General features: G+C 33.3%; 1 non-coding gene across 1 annotated transcript; it reads right to left on the bottom strand.

Moving 5' to 3' along the window:
* Positions 1-3,009: 3,009 nt before the first annotated feature.
* On the bottom strand, positions 3,010-3,116 carry LOC139879293 (small nucleolar RNA R71). The gene has a single exon (XR_011770141.1). It is a non-coding gene; the product is annotated as a small nucleolar RNA R71 (small nucleolar RNA).
* Positions 3,117-16,782: the final 13,666 nt, after the last annotated feature.

Here is a 16,782-nt window from a genome sequence, read left to right as displayed (position 1 = left end):
TTTATATTAACTAAATTATACCTCGTTGATTTAATATATAGACTTATAATTTGACGTATTTATGTACAACCACATATGCTTGACTGGGCACGGTGGGGGGGATATCTATAAATACCAATAATTGTTCATTTTACCGGACACGGAACTGGATTAATAGTTAATAGACTTGTTGAAACAGGGGTGGATTACATTCAAGGGTAATTGGTGTAATTGTTAACAAAGTAGTAAAACCTTGGTTTATACGCAGTCGATAACCTGGTGTATTCATTAAACAAAGTATTAAGACCTTGTTACAATTCGAATCCCCAAATAGTTGGAATATTTAACTTCGCGAATAAGAATAATTTGACGAAGACTCTCGCACTTTATGATTATGACTGATGAACTATTATGGACAAATCCGTATGGACATATCAAATAATCCAGGACAAAGGACAATTTACCCATGGGAATAAACTAAAAACAACACGTCGAACATCATGATTACGGAAGTTTAAATAAGCATAATTCTTTTATTTCATATTTAATTGCACTTTTAATTATAGCACTTTTATTTATTGTCATTTTATTTATCGCAATTTTATTTATCGCAATTTCATTATCGTTATTTACTTTACGCTTTAAATTAAGTCTTTTATATATTTAATATTTTACATTAGGTTTTAACTGCGACTAAAGTTTTAAAATCGACAAACCGGTCATTAAACGGTAAAAACCCCCCTTTTATAATAATAATATTACTTATATATATTTTTATATTTTTACAATTATAAGTTAAAAATATAGCGTTAAGCTGGTTTAAAAGATCCCCGTGGAACGAACCGGACTTACTAAAAACTACACTACTGTACGATTAGGTACACTGCCAATAAGTGTTGTAGCAAGGTTTAGGTATATCCACTCTATAAATAAATAAATCACTTGTGTAAAATTGTATCGTATTTAATAGTATTTCCTTGTAAAAATATAACTATTTTATACACCACCTCGCACACATCAAGTATTTTTGACGCCGCTGCCGGGGAGAGTCAAACGCCGGAAGCAAAACGCTATATATAAAACAAAAGAGATTTTTATTAATTTTTAGTTTACTTTAATAAAATACGCTTTTGTAAAAATACGTTTTAATATAAAAAAATTATAAAAAGAAAAACAAAATTTATATATTTTTAAGAGATTGTTAAATATATAAGTTTTATAAAGTTTCTTTATTTTTATTTTAGTTTGTAAAAATATGTCTTATATAAATATTTTTATATAAATATATAAAACAGAAAAAAAATATAAAAACACTCGAGGCCCGGTACTGTAGCAGCCCATAACCTGGCCCGAAACCCTAGCTCATGCGACCGCATGAGCCCGAAGGCAAAAATTCATGCGATCGCATGAACGTACCTGACACGCCAGGTTTGACTCTAATTCTGCATTAATTACGGAGTATTATTTATTATTATTAATAAAACCCTAATTAGGGTATTGTTATTATATTATTTAGTTTATTTTGTATTTTTTTTAGTTTTAATTAGTTTAATTAGTTTTAATAAACTATAAAATTAATAGTTTTATAAAATAAATAATATAAAAATAATATTTTTATAAAAATTGTATTTTTACAACTTTAAGTATATTTTTATATTTTGTACCCTTTTAATCGTTTATTCATAATATTTGTATTTTTCGCTCGTATTTAGTTTTAAGTTATAGTTTTTGCCATAGTTATTTCTATTTCTAGATTTTTAGGCTTTGCCGTAAAATCCCTTAAGTGCTTTCTCTTTAGACTAAAATTTAGGTGCTTTAGAATTTTGCAACGCCGTTTTTAATATTTTAGTACCTTTTTAAGTTATTGCCATTTTGGGATATAGTATTTCTTTTAAGCTTTAATACCTTTAGACGCAACTTTTAATTCTTACTTTTTAGTTCCTTTTTAAGTTTCGACGCGCTACTTTCTTATTTTTATTTTTCGACGCCTATTATTTTTCGACGTTTTTTTTTTCGACGCGCTCTTTTTGTTTCTTATTTCGCGACACTCTAGTTTTTAGGACATAGAATTTTCTATTTCTTATCTAAAATTTCTTTAAATTTCAACGAAAAATTATTTTAAGTGGTCAAATTGATAGACATCCAAAATTTTCTGGTTCGTAGTAATAGTTGGATTTATTAGTGGCTGAGTTGTGAGCTTCCGATTTAAAGGGTTCTGGCTCCCTGCTGCATCTATTGGCTATTCGAAACGTGGGCAAAAGCAGAAAAGTATATTAATTTGATAACTTATATAATTTTTATCTTTTATAACTATAGGATATTCAGTGAATGCACCGAGCAAAACGTTCACCACCTTTTGTACGTTCACCACTTGTAACTCGATCAAGACATCTAGCAAATATTGTCGCTGTTGATTTTTCTTTAGAATCTTCATCCAGTCAATCAAGTACTTCAATTCAAATTTCCGATAATCCATTTTTTGAACCCGGCCTCATAATTGAGAACCCGGAGGATATTCAGGGACAATTCAGAGATCCTGAACCACTAATCTTTCCTCCGGAACCACCAATCATTCAAACAGAGATTGTTGAGGAACCTACCATTAAATCAGAATCCTATAGTGATTCAGATTCAACAAATTCAATCATGGAAAATCTGGAACCTCTAATTATGGAAGACCGAATGCGAGCTAAACGCACTGGCCAAGGTCACGCAATTACTCAACCAGACATTAATGCGCCAGATTATGAAATCAAAGGACAAATCCTACACATGGTGACTAATCAATGCCAATTTAGTGGTGCGCCGAAGGAAGATCCAAACGAACATCTTCGTACCTTTAATAGGATCTGTACTCTATTTAAAATTCGAGAAGTGGAGGATGAACAGATATATCTCATGTTATTTCCCTGGACTTTAAAGGGAGAAGCCAAAGATTAGTTAGAATCGTTACCTGAAGGGGCGATTGATACATGGGATGTTTTAATTGAAAAATTTCTTAAACAATTTTTTTCGGCATCTAAAGCCGTGAGACTTCAAGGAGAAATTGTTACGTTCACACAAAAGCCAAATGAAACTTTATATGAAGCGTGGACAAGATTTGGAAAGTTATTAAGAGGATGTCCGCAACATGGTTTAGACACGTGTCAAATAGTACAAATATTCTACCAATGATGCGACATCACTACAAAAAAAGACATAGACATAGCAGCTGGTGGTTCCATTATGAAGAAAACAGCAACTGATGCTTACAAAATTATTGATAACACTGCTTCCCACTCACATGAGTGGAACCAAGAAAAAGATATCGTTAGATCATCTAAAGCAGCTAGAGCCGATTCTAGCCATGACTTCGATTCCATTTCCGCAAAGATAGATGCTGTCGAGAGACGAATGGAAAAGATGACTAAAAAAATACACTCAATACGAATTAGTTGTGAGCAGTGTGGAGGACCACATTTAACAAAAGATTGTCTCAGTATTGAACTAACAATGGAACAAAGAGAGAATGTTTCATACATAAACCAAAGGCCTGGAAATAATTATCAGAATAATTATCAACCGCCAAGACCAATCTACAATCAAAACCAGAATTATAACCGAAATGTTCCATACAACAACCAACAAGGTCCAAGCAATCAACAAGTATCCAATAATACTTACAATCAGTAAATACCTATTTTTCAAACAAACCACCACAAACCGATGATAAAAAGCCAAATTTAGAAGATATGATGTCAAAGCTAGTTGAATCTCAAACGCAATTTTTCACATCTCAGAAACAAACCAATGAACAAAATGCTCAAGCATTTAGAAATCAACAAGCTTCTATTCAAAATCTGGAATAAGAAGTAAGCAACCTAGCAAGGTTGATAGGTGAAAGAAAACTGGGAAGTTTACCTAGTAATACAAATGCTAACCCCCGGAATGAAACAGCTAAAGCCATTACCACAAGAAGTGGTATTACACTTAAACCACCTGAAATACCTGTAATTTCTGATGAAGCCTTTCCTACTCTACAAGAACCACAATCTGAACAAGATAAGGAAACAGAACCGGTAGTTGAAAAGGTTAATGAAGATAACACAGTTAAGGCTAAACCTTATGTTAAATCATACCAACCACCACCTCCTTACCCGAGTAAAATGAGAAAAGAAAGACTTGAAGCCGAGCAATCCAAATTCTTGGATATGTTTAAACAAATAAATGTAAATCTTCCTTTCACTGATGTGATTTCAGGAATGCCTAGATATGCTAAATTCTTGAAAGATCTAATCACAAATAGAAAGAAAATGGAAGAACTCTCACCTGTTACTATGAATGCTAATTGTTCTGCAGTGCTATTGAATAAGATACCAAAAAAATTATCTGATCCAGGAAGTTTCACAATTCCATGTTTTCTGGGTAGTCTTAGTTCAATAGAAGCATTGGCAGACTTAGGTGCTAGTATAAATTTAATGCCGTATTCACTATACGCTAAACTAGACCTTGGAGAATTGAAACCAACACGAATAAGCATACAACTAGCCGATCGATCAGTAAAATATTCTAGAGGGATAATGGAAAACATGCTAGTTAAAGTTGGTACTTTAGTATTTCCAGTTGATTTTGTTATTCTGGACATGGAAGAAGATTCTCGAGTTCCTCTCATATTAGGAAGACCATTCTTAAACACGGCTAAAGCAATAATAGACATGTTTGGTAAGAAACTGACCCTAAGTATAGAGGACGAGAGTGTTACCTTTTCTATTGATAGAGCCATGCAACAACCGCAATCTGCAGATAATACATGTTATTATATTCAAACTATAGATTCACATGCAGAATTATTAGAAGAATTTCCAGAATTACAAGGAACAGAAGAATGTTCTTTAGGAGAAGGAACTGAACTAATTGATGAAACTAAAATGTTAGCTACACTTATGGCTAATGGATATGAACCAACAACAGAAGTAATTCAAATGTTAAAAAAGGAAGACAGATATCGATATAAATCATCGATAGAAGAACCACCGACATTAGAGTTAAAGCCACTTCCAAACCATTTGGAATATGCTTATTTACATGGTGAAACTGAATTACCTGTAATAATATCGTCTTCTCTTATTGAAAATGAAAAATCTCAACTCATTTCTGTGCTAAAAACTCATAAACCAGCTATTGCATGGAAGATTTATGATATTAAAGGAATAAGTCCTTTGTATCGCACACATAAAATCCTTATAGAAGAAGGTCATAAAACGTATGTGCAACGCCAACGAAGACTAAATCCTAATATGAAAGATGTTGTTAAGAAAGAAATTATTAAACTGCTAGATGCAGGTTTAATTTATCCAATCTCTGATAGTCCATGGGTAAGCCCAGTTCAATGCGTACCTAAGAAGGGTGGCATGACTGTCATCACAAATGAGAAAAATGCGCTTATTCATACTAGGACTGTAACAGGATGGCGTGTTTGTATTGATTATAGAAAATTAAATGACCCCACCAGAAAAGATCACTTTCCCTTGCCCTTTATTGATCAAATGTTGAAAAGATTAGCCGGAAACAGTTACTATTGTTTTCTTGATGGTTTTTCCAGATATTTTCAAATTCCAATAGCACCTGAGGACCAAGAGAAAACCACGTTCACGTGCCCTTATGGTACTTTTGCTTACAAACGCATGTCATTTGGACTTTGCAACGCCCCTGCAACCTTTCAAAGGTGCATGATGGCGATTTTTCACGACATGATAGAAGAATGCATGAAAGTTTTCATGGATGACTTTTCAATATTCGGTGATACATTTGAATCATGTCTAGTTAATCTTGAACGAATGCTTATTAGATGCGAACAATCAAATCTAGTACTTAATTGGGAGAAATGCCATTTCATGGTTAAAGAAGGCATCGTTCTTGGTCGTAAAATTTCAAAGGAAGGAATTGAAGTGGATAGAGCTAAAGTAGATGTAATTGCTAAACTTCCACATCCCACCAATGTTAGAGGAGTTAGGAGTTTTCTAGGGCATGCCGATTTTTACCGACGTTTCATAAAAGATTTTTCTAAAATTGCCACTCATATGAATAAACTCATAGAAAAAGATGCTCCACTCATCTTTTCAGATGAATGCATCAAATCTTTTAATATTCTTAAAGAAAAACTCACTAATGCGCCGATCATGATAACTCCAAATTGGAATCTACCGTTTGAACTTATGTGCGATGCAAGTGATTTTGCAATGGGAGCCGTTTTAGGACAAAGGATTGAAAAACGATTTCAACCTATTTATTATGCTAGTAAGACGTTACAAGGAGAACAAACAAATTACACAACTACTGAAAAAGAACTCCTTGCTATTGTTTTTGCTTTTGACAAATTTCGTTCATATCTCGTTCTAGCTAAAACGGTGGTCTATACCGACCATTCTGCTCTTAGATACCTCTTTTCGAATCAGGATGCCAAACCAAGATTAATCCATTGGATCTTACTCTTACAAGAGTTCGATATTGAGATCCGAGATAAAAAGGGAGCAAAAAATCTCGCAGCTGATCATCTTTCTCGTCTTGAAAATCCCGAATTAGAAGTTCTAAATGAATCGGCCATACAAGACAACTTTCCTGATGAATATCTATTGAAGATAGATTATAATGAAATTCCATGGTTTGCAGACTATGCAAACTATTTAGTATGTGGATTCCTTGAAAAAGGATTATCGTACCAAAAATGAAAGAAATTCTTTAGTGATATAAAACACTATTTCTGGGAAGATCCACATTTGTTTAAAAGTTGTCCCGATGGAATAATACGCCGATGTGTATTCGGAGATGAAGCTAGTCAAATATTAAACTAATGTCACACAGGACCAACAGGAGGGCAATATGGGCATCAACTAACAGCATGAAAAGTTTACGATGCTGGATTCTATTGGCCTACAATTTTCAAAGACGCACACCTTCTTTGCAAATCCTGTGATGCTTGTCAAAGGGCCGGAAAAATAAGTCAACGTGATGAAATGCCATAAAATGTCATTCAAGTATGTGAAGTATTTGACATTTGGGGTATTGACTTTATGGGTCCATTTCCAAAATCTCATAATAATCTCTACATTCTCGTTGCCATTGATTATGTATCTAAATGGGCGGAAGCACAAGCTCTCCCAACTAATGATGCACGAGTTGTAGTCAACTTTTTAAAACATCTTTTTGCAAGGTTCGGAACACCGAAAGCTTTAATAAGTGATCGGGGTACTCATTTTTGAAACAATCAACTTGAGAAAGTTCTCAAAAGATATGGAGTAACTCATAAAATCTCCACCGCATATCATCCACAAACAAGTGGACAAGTTGAAAATACCAACCGAGCTTTAAAACGTATTCTAGAGAAAACCGTAGGATCAAATCCGAAAGAATGGTCCATGAAATTGGAGGATGCACTCTGGGCTTTTAGAACAGTCGACAAAACTCCAATTAGAACCACACCTTTTAAACTCGTTTACGGAAAAGCATGTCATCTTCCAGTAGAAATTGAACACAAAGCATTTTGGGCTTTGAAGACATGTAATCTTGATTTACATGAAGCTGGACGTCTACGATTAAGTCAACTAAACGAATTAGAAGAATTAAGACATGAAGCATACGAAAATTCGTTAATCTATAAAGAAAGAACGAAAAAGAATCAGAAGTTCAAAAGAATTAAAAGAAGGAGACAGAGTTCTTCTTTTCAATTCACGATTCAAGCTATTTCCTGTAAAATTGAAATCAAGATGGTCAGGACCATTCATAGTCAAAAGAGTTTTCCCATACGGAACAATAGCTTTAATAAATTCAAATGGGATTGAATTTAAAGTTAATGGTCACAGAGTTAAACATTACATACATGGTCCGATGGAAGTTGACAATGAAGTCAATCATAATTTCACCACCCAAGAAAACCCTCAAAATGAAAACATAAATATGTTATCAACAACATATGGAAAATCAAAATTGGAAAATAGGGAGGATTCAAATTGGAGTGATGAAGAAGAATTCTTATACAAACCTCCCATTCCAAGAAACGAAGAAAAATGTGAACAAGAAGTTCAAATAGAAGTGAAAGAACCAAGAAAAGAACACCCGAAAAAGGTTTACAAACCAACTCGACTTACTAAAGCAGGAGACCCGGGTGAATTTATCATTTCTTGCTTGCTTAATGATGGTGCTGTATATAATGGACTCGCAGATTTAGGAGCAAGTGCAAATATTATGCCTCTTTCCTTATACAAAAGATTAGGTATGGATAAATTAAAACCAACTAAAATAGGTGTTCAATCATTTGACCTAACCATTAAACACCCGGTTAAAATAGCAAATAATTTACTGGTTAACGTGGGAAGTTTGACCTTTGTTGCAAACTTCATAGTGATTAATATGGAGGAAAACCTTGATATTCCTCTAATTTTAGGTCGCCCATTTTTAGCACCCACCGAGGCGTTCATTGAAGTAAGAGAAGGTAGAATGACACTTAGGGATGGTGATAAATCGATCACCTTTGTGAACCGAAAGTTTAGATCTCCACCAACCAAAACTGTTAGACCAATAAAAATGCATAAGTGTGGGGAAGATGAAGAAACACTTAATGATGATCCGATCACAAAGAACCCCGTTGATGATACGAAATTAGATGAACCCATTTTTAACAGTTCAACGAAGAAACTTTATAAACGGATTCACGATGCTAAGATTAAGGGAAACTTTAAGTTATGTAACCGATTACTATCCAATTTATCGCCAAAAGAAAAGGCAATGTTAGTTGAATTTGTGAAAGTTACGGAGGAAATCAACAAATGGATTGAAGCAAAAGTCAGAGATATACAAGTTGTTGATGATCCAATTGAAAATAACGTTAATCACAATTTCAGCACCACATCTAACTAAGTGTGGGGAGGTTCGAATCATTTTAGGGTAATATGTATTTCTGTTAGAGTTAGATTTTCTGTTTTCGTGTAGTTCTCGAGAATGAAATCCGAATGGTCTTTCCCTAGCAGACCCTAAAGAACTAGTCTTCTTCCCCCATTCTGAATTTTTATTTTTTTTAGGTTTTACGAGATGAAGACTTCCTGTAAATTAAACCATGGTCTAATGCTACACGCTTTGATCACTAAACGTAATAATGACACCCTTCCAAGTGAATTGGTATCATTAATCAGAGGCAAATTAGACGGAGTAAGAAAAGAATCCAGGAACGAAAATAATAAGTTACATTTTGGTAAAGGAAAATTAAAATCCGCAGTGAAAATAAGAGCACGACACCTTGAAAGATGTCACAAATGCGGAAAATGGTCACACGAAGGTAAATGTTCAAATAATCAAACATATTCAAATACCGAATTTGTTACTTTATGCAGAGATGGACCGTTCATATGTTTAGAAGAAAAATCATTGAATGCTCGAGGTTATGCCTATGTAGCTATGGAAAACCAATTAGTCCGACTATCTTATGAATGGGCTAAAGCAGGTCACTGAGAATTCTATCTCACAGGTAAGTATGTACAGTTTTAATTTTTATTTTATTGCTTTTAACCTTTTGATAATAAACGCTAAATTGTTCGCTATAAAGTATTAAATTGGTATTCAATAAAATTAGGTATGCGTAACCGAAATTATTGATATCATACAAAAATTTATTACATCACTGCGAAATTTACCGTTTATTCTTAAGGTATAAATATCTTTAATCAATCAACCCAAAATATTTTAGAAATTCGTCAGGAGTAAAACTAGGTAATATAGCTGAAATTACTTTACCGAAAAGAGGGGCGTATATTTTTGATAATATTTGATTGATTAAAGTGGGATAAAAGACCAAAAAGATTTTTAATTTTATTTTTACTTTGTTTTTAAAATTAATATTAAAATAATATTGTAAACTTTTTAAAATCAATATATTTAAGTTTGTAAATATTTAAAAAAATTAATATTTTTAATATAAGTTTGCATGTATAAAAATAAAAATATAATAAAAATTTGGTGTGAATTTTTCATTTTAATAATATGAATTTTTAATTTTATGCATTGTAAATTTAAGTTTGGTGTGAATTTAAAAATAAAAATTTACTTTATTTCACTAAGTTAAAAATTGATTTTTAAAATTCGTCGTGAGTTGAAAATGAGGTCGTTGAACCGAAATTGCTCGACCCAAGGGAGGGACGAGAACTTTTATTATTATTATTTTTAATCTTATTGAATTAAAGTATGCCAAAAACATTTAAAAAAAAAAGCAAAAAAGAACTGTACCCGGACTCCATGCGATCGCATGGAGTTTGGCCTATGAATCCATGCGATCGCATGGAGCTGGAAAACTGGCCAGAAACAAAAAGGTCAGTCGTGTTCTGCTCTCTCCACTCCAACACACACATACACGAACCACACTCCAAAAACCTCTCAAATTTCATCACTTTTCCACCAAAATTCACCAAATTTCTTGCTACAATCCGCTCTAAACATGAATTTGATAAGGAGTTTATCAAAAAGGGTAACAATTTCAACCCTAAACCTCTTTAAATTTGATTTTAAGTGTTCTTGAGCTATATTTTTCCTAATTTGATTTTGTTAATTTATAGTGTAATTAGAGTTAAATTGTTAGTATTTTATGCATGTATAACTTAGATTGATGCTATTTAACATAATTTGAAGCCAAAAACTTCAAAATTTTTAGGAATCTAGGGTTTGTGTTCTTGAGCAATTTGGGACTTTTTGATATAAACAGGTTATGGCAGATTTTTGTCATGAATTATTGCTAAATTAAGTAGTGTAACATGTTTAGGTAGCTAAATGATCCAAACTTTGATCCTAAACATGATTTTTGAGAATTAAAGTGGACTTTTTAGGTCCAAAATTCATGAACTTGATTAATTTGATATAATTGCCATTTGAGACTTGTTTAATTGCTAGTAATGACTATTTTGACATGTTATTTGAGTTAAATGCTTATGAACTTTGTATACATTTTCATATATGCTTATTTGAAAAAGTGTAGAATTGTTAAAATTATGAAAATGTGTATAAGTTTAATTTTGATTTAACATGTTATTGTAATTGTTTTAAGTTGTTATTTTGCTAACACTAATGTATATTTGGATGCACAAATTTTGTGTTTAATGTGTTTTGCAGAGATTTACTAATACTAAAACTGGAGATTCATCATCATCATCTAGAAGACCTGCTCCAGAACCTGAACTAAAAATGCAATACGAGCCCGAACAAGAACAACAACAGGAACCACAACAACAGCCTGATCAACACGTACCTTATTATGATCCGCTATAATTTGTTGATGCCTTCATAGTATTTCCGATACATCCACCAGTAGAATACCCAACAATTCGTGAACACATGTTGCATCCTAATCTGAGATTCGATAGAAGCTGGAGGGATTACCCGGCATATCAAAGTAACAAATTCAAACTGATACCGAAAAATGTAGAAGTGCCAAGGGTAACTGATTGGGATCCTTTGGAAAGGGTTCAACTTGCTAACTCAGTTAGACAGCATTTGATCCAAAGGTATGGCAGCACTTCTTTTCATGATTGGGAACGTTTATTCACCATTCGTAGACCTGTATATAAGGAATGGTGTGTTGAGCTGATGAGTACTATAGCATTAAATGTAGATGTAGATAGATTAGATGATAGAAGTTTTCTTAGATTTATACTTGGCCGTAGGATGTACAGGATGTCTATGCTGGACATGGCCAGGGCTTTACAGATATATACTCCTGGTGAATTACTACTACCCGATTGTATGAATTTGATTTATCGTGGTGAAAGGGTAGATAGGAATTTTGACGCAAACGCCGTCTGGAGGCGTATGTCAAACTATAATGTTTTTACACTGGGAGGAAAACACTCCTACTTACATATTAACAAAGCCGAGCTACGCATAATTCATAGATGTCTGGCTAACTCGATTACACAGAGAGGTCACAACAAGGAGAAAATAACCTTACATGATTTATTTTACCTAAAGTGTATTCGAGACCCAAGAAGCTTTGTTAATATCCCCTACTGTGTTGGTTTTTATTTGTCTAAGATGGTGGAAGGAATACAGGAAGGGGGAATAATAGGAGGAGGTATTTTTGTTACCCTCATTGGAGAGTATTTGGGTGTAGATAGGGACCAAGGGGGTCCACTTTTGAAATGTAGGGAACAGGTTGAGCCTTTAGGATTGAAGGTCTATCAGGGTGCTAAGGTATTAAAGAGCAGACGCAACCAGCCAGTACCCTATGAAGGTAGTCATCCTCAGGTAGAGGGACTTTCAGATGAGGAAATGGAGGAAGCAGATGACATTAGGGATGTTATTAGGGAGGCTATGACTGACGTCTACCAACGTGTAGATGAGGTAGATATGACAAATGGGGAGAGATTTAGTCGGACGGAGCAGTGGAAAGCCCGGAATGATTACGAGCATTCCAGGCAACGACAGCAATATAGATGGGACTATCATCAGCGTCAGATTATGAGCCGGTTGTCACCCCAGGATCACTACGTCCCAACCCGACCCGCTTACTATCCTCCACACCAGCCCGAGATGAGACCACCATATACTCTCTACGACCCTAACCAGGCCTACCAGTACACCTATCACCAGCCATGGAATTCGGACGACGACATGAACTGGAACCCCTATCCAAATTGATATAGTTCCATTGGTGATTTCTATGATTTTTATTTTTTTATTATTTTTATTTATTTATGTTTAAACATATGATATTGTGATACATTAATGTATTGTTTAATATTTTTATTATTTGATACTAATATATCATATTTGATTTGAAAGTGGGATTTTAAGTCCCATTTCAAATTACCATGCATGTTTATATTTGTATGTATGTATATTGTCAATTGTACACAGCAGGGTAAAACAGCACATTTTCAAAGACTGACATTAAGTTCACCAAAGCTACTAATTTTGACGACAAAACGAAAAACAAATGTGATGTAACAACAAGACGGAATGAACAAATGATGTGTACCATTTATCATTCAGCAAACAAATGCCAATATGTTTGGAAACTTTGGTAAAATTTAATCATTTTTCTACGCGAATCACCCTCAATAATTTAAATTGTTACTGATTTCTTGCAAATGAGGGCATTTCAAGATCTTAAGTGTGGGAAGGGGTTAAATTCTTTCAGATTTTTAAAATTTTAACTTATACACTTGGTTACCATTAAAAATACTAGTAACGCAGTAGTTGTATTAGAATCTAGTGCTCTCTGATAATAAAGAACAACCCTAGTCTTATATACTGACTACCAATTCTAGTAAATTTTTTTAAAATTTTCAATTAAATGAATTCAAAATTATGTTTATACATATTTATGAACGATAAAACTAGGTGTTAACACCGAAATTATTGTTACCTCGGAAAAGACATAAATTGAGAAACAAACCAAAATGTTAGAATTCATTTAAAATGGAATAGAGGACAATAAAAAGGAAAATAAAAGCCAAGTGTGGAAAAAGTTTACCAAGTTATTTAAAACATATATCACATATTTTTGTACAAATAACTGAAGATACTTTTATTTTGGACAATTTTATCAGTTTTACCCAATTTCTTGTAATATATTTGAAAGAAAGATGGATCGACACGATGAATCAATTCCATCATTAAAAGGAAGTAAAGTCTTCCAAAAAAGACACGCGCTTCTTGATTTAGGTCAGGAAGTTGTCGTCCAGACCAGTTGTAGAGTCTACGAAAAACCTTGAAAAGTTTTCTCGAAAATCAGCTGGAAATCCACGGACCTCAGCATCAAACAGGGTCCCCAAGTGGTCAGACTTATCCTATCCGTGAGAGGATCTGTCTCGTAAAATGGGGAGGACGCCGTGCAAATTAGCTTGATAAGACTAATGAATCAGATCTCCAGAAAAGGATAATCTCCTTAAAGATTAAAAATCAGCTTTTAAGCCTGATATTACTCAATCCTAGAGATTGACCTTAAAGATTGAGAATTACAAACTCATGGAATTCGATGATATTTAAACTCGAGCTTGAACGAGAAAATATTTTGATCAAAATTAAAAACCGATTTGTTTTCTGAAAACCCATTTTCAATGCGTTCATTACCATTGAACGTAAAATCCTAGGGATTCACCTGAAATTCATTAGGTCACCTGAACCAAATCGGGTGACAACCGTAAGAACGGTGGTTGCATAGTATGGTCAAAGACAGGACCTTGTGCCAGACCAAAAAATTATAAGGGTGAGCTTTACTATTGCTCCTACCAAGGATAGTAATTGCATCCGACACGTTATAGACCATAATTAAAAGCATGTCAGGGGACATTGCCTTAACAGTTGCTTGTTCAATGCTTTCCTTTACAACCGGACGGTAGTTTACCTAAAGTAATATACGGAGCAAGTATACTGGATGTGTTGTTTTCCTAATACAAGGTTAGCTAGTGGGTGACACAAAACCGCAAGTTTTGAGCTAAAATTTTCAAATTTGAAACCCACCAAACCCACAAAAACAATTTGCAACACCGGTGAAGGGTTATTCCGAAAAACTTATCTAGGATAAAAGTTAGATTGAATTTTCAAAAGATCAAATGTTTTCATAAAGATCCAATTTCCTTAAGGATCTAAATTTTCATAGTAATGTGGGACTGTAAACCACATCGTTACTACCATTGTTCATACCGCCGTATAGAAATCACTGATGTACAAAGTGTGAAGAATAAAGAAGTGATTCTAGTATATTTTTATTTCAAGACTATATTGCTTGAGGACAAGCAACGCTCAAGTGTGGGAATATTTGATAATGCTAAAAATGAACATATATTTCATAGCATTATCCCTCAAGAAAGACAAGCTTTTAGTTACAATTGTTCTATTTACAAGTGATATTCGTTTAAATAATAAAAGGTGAAGACAAAAGACAGATTCGATGAATTGAAGACGCAAACGACCAAAAAGCTCAAAAGTACAAAATACAATCAAAGTGGTTCCAATTATTGATGAGAAACGTCTCAAAATTACAAGAGTACAAGATACGAAACGCAAAGTACAAGATATTAAATTGTACGCAAGGACGTTCGGAAAACCGGAACCGGGACCAAAGTCAACTCTCAACGCTCGATGCAACGGACTAAAAATTACAAGTCAACTATGCACATGAATATAATATAATATATAATTAATTCGTAAAATTAATATATATATTATACTATATATTATAAACGTCGGCAAACAAGAAAACAAACTCATGTGACCTGATACCTACCTCCATGCGATCGCATGGCCTGTAGGCTTATTTTCCATGCGATCGCATGGCCCTGAAATCCAGGCGACACCCCTATAAATTCGCAGTTTGGTTGATCAAATATCCTATCCATCTCTCTATCTATCAAACGTATATATATATATATATATATATATATATATATATATATATATATATATATATATATTATTTTAATTTTAATTTTAATTTTAAATTCTAATAATAAGGGTATGTTAGCGAATGTTGTAAGGGTGTAAGTCGAAATTCTGTCCGTGTAACGCTACGCTATTTTTAATCATTGTAAGTTATGTTCAACCTTTTTAAATTAATGTCTCGTAGCTAAGTTATTATTATGCTTATTTAATGCCGAAGTAATCGTGATGTTGGGCTAAATATTAAAATTGGGTAATTGGGCTTTGTACCATAATTGGGGTTTGGATAAAAGAACGACACTTGTGGAAATTAGACTATGGGCTATTAATGGGCTTTATATTAACTAAATGATACCTCGTTGATTTAGTATATAGACTTATAATTTGACGTATTTATGTACAACTACATACGCTTGACTGGGCACGGTGGGGGGATATATATAAATACCAATAATTGTTCATTTTACCGGACACGGAACTGGATTAATAGTTAATAGACTTGTTGAAACAGGGGTGGATTACATTCAAGGGTAATTGGTGTAATTGTTAACAAAGTAGTAAAACCTTGGTTTACACGCAGTCGATAACCTGGTGTATTCATTAAACAAAGTATTAAGACCTTGTTACAATTCGAATCCCCAATTAGTTGGAATATTTGACTTTGGGAATAAGAATAATTTGACGAAGACTCTCGCACTTTATGATTATGACTGATGGACTATTATGGACAAATCCGTATGGACATATCAAATAATCCAGGACAAAGGACAATTAACCAATGGGAATAAACTAAAAACAACACGTCGAACATCATGATTACAGAAGTTTAAATAAGCATAAGTCTTTTATTTCATATTTAATTGCACTTTTAATTATAGCACTTTTATTTATTGTCATTTTATTTATCGCAATTTTATTTATCGCAATTTCATTATCGTTATTTACTTTACGCTTTAAATTAAGTCATTTATATATTTAATATTTTACATTAGGTTTTAACTGCGACTAAAGTTTTAAAATCGACAAACCGGTCATTAAACGGTAAAAACCCCCCTTTTATAATAATAATATTACTTATATATATATTTTTATATTTTTACAATTATAAGTTAAAAATATAGCGTTAAGCTTGTTTAAAAGATCCCTGTGGAACGAACCGGACTTACTAAAAACTACACTACTGTACGATTAGGTACACTGCCTATAAGTGTTGTAGCAAGGTTTAGGTATATCCACTCTATAAATAAATAAATCACTTGTGTAAAATTGTATCGTATTAAATAGTATTTCCTTGTAAAAATATAACTATTTTATACACCACCTCGCACACATCAATAACGTATAAGCAAATAGCGGAAGACTTCTATTAACCTGAGAATAAACATGCTTAAAAGTGTCAACACAAAG

The sequence above is a fragment of the Rutidosis leptorrhynchoides genome, chromosome 11 (assembly GCF_046630445.1).
Source record: "Rutidosis leptorrhynchoides isolate AG116_Rl617_1_P2 chromosome 11, CSIRO_AGI_Rlap_v1, whole genome shotgun sequence".
NCBI classification, from domain to species: domain Eukaryota; kingdom Viridiplantae; phylum Streptophyta; class Magnoliopsida; order Asterales; family Asteraceae; genus Rutidosis; species Rutidosis leptorrhynchoides.
Note: the sequence above shows the minus strand (reverse complement) of the source record. Positions and strands in the feature narration are given on the sequence as shown.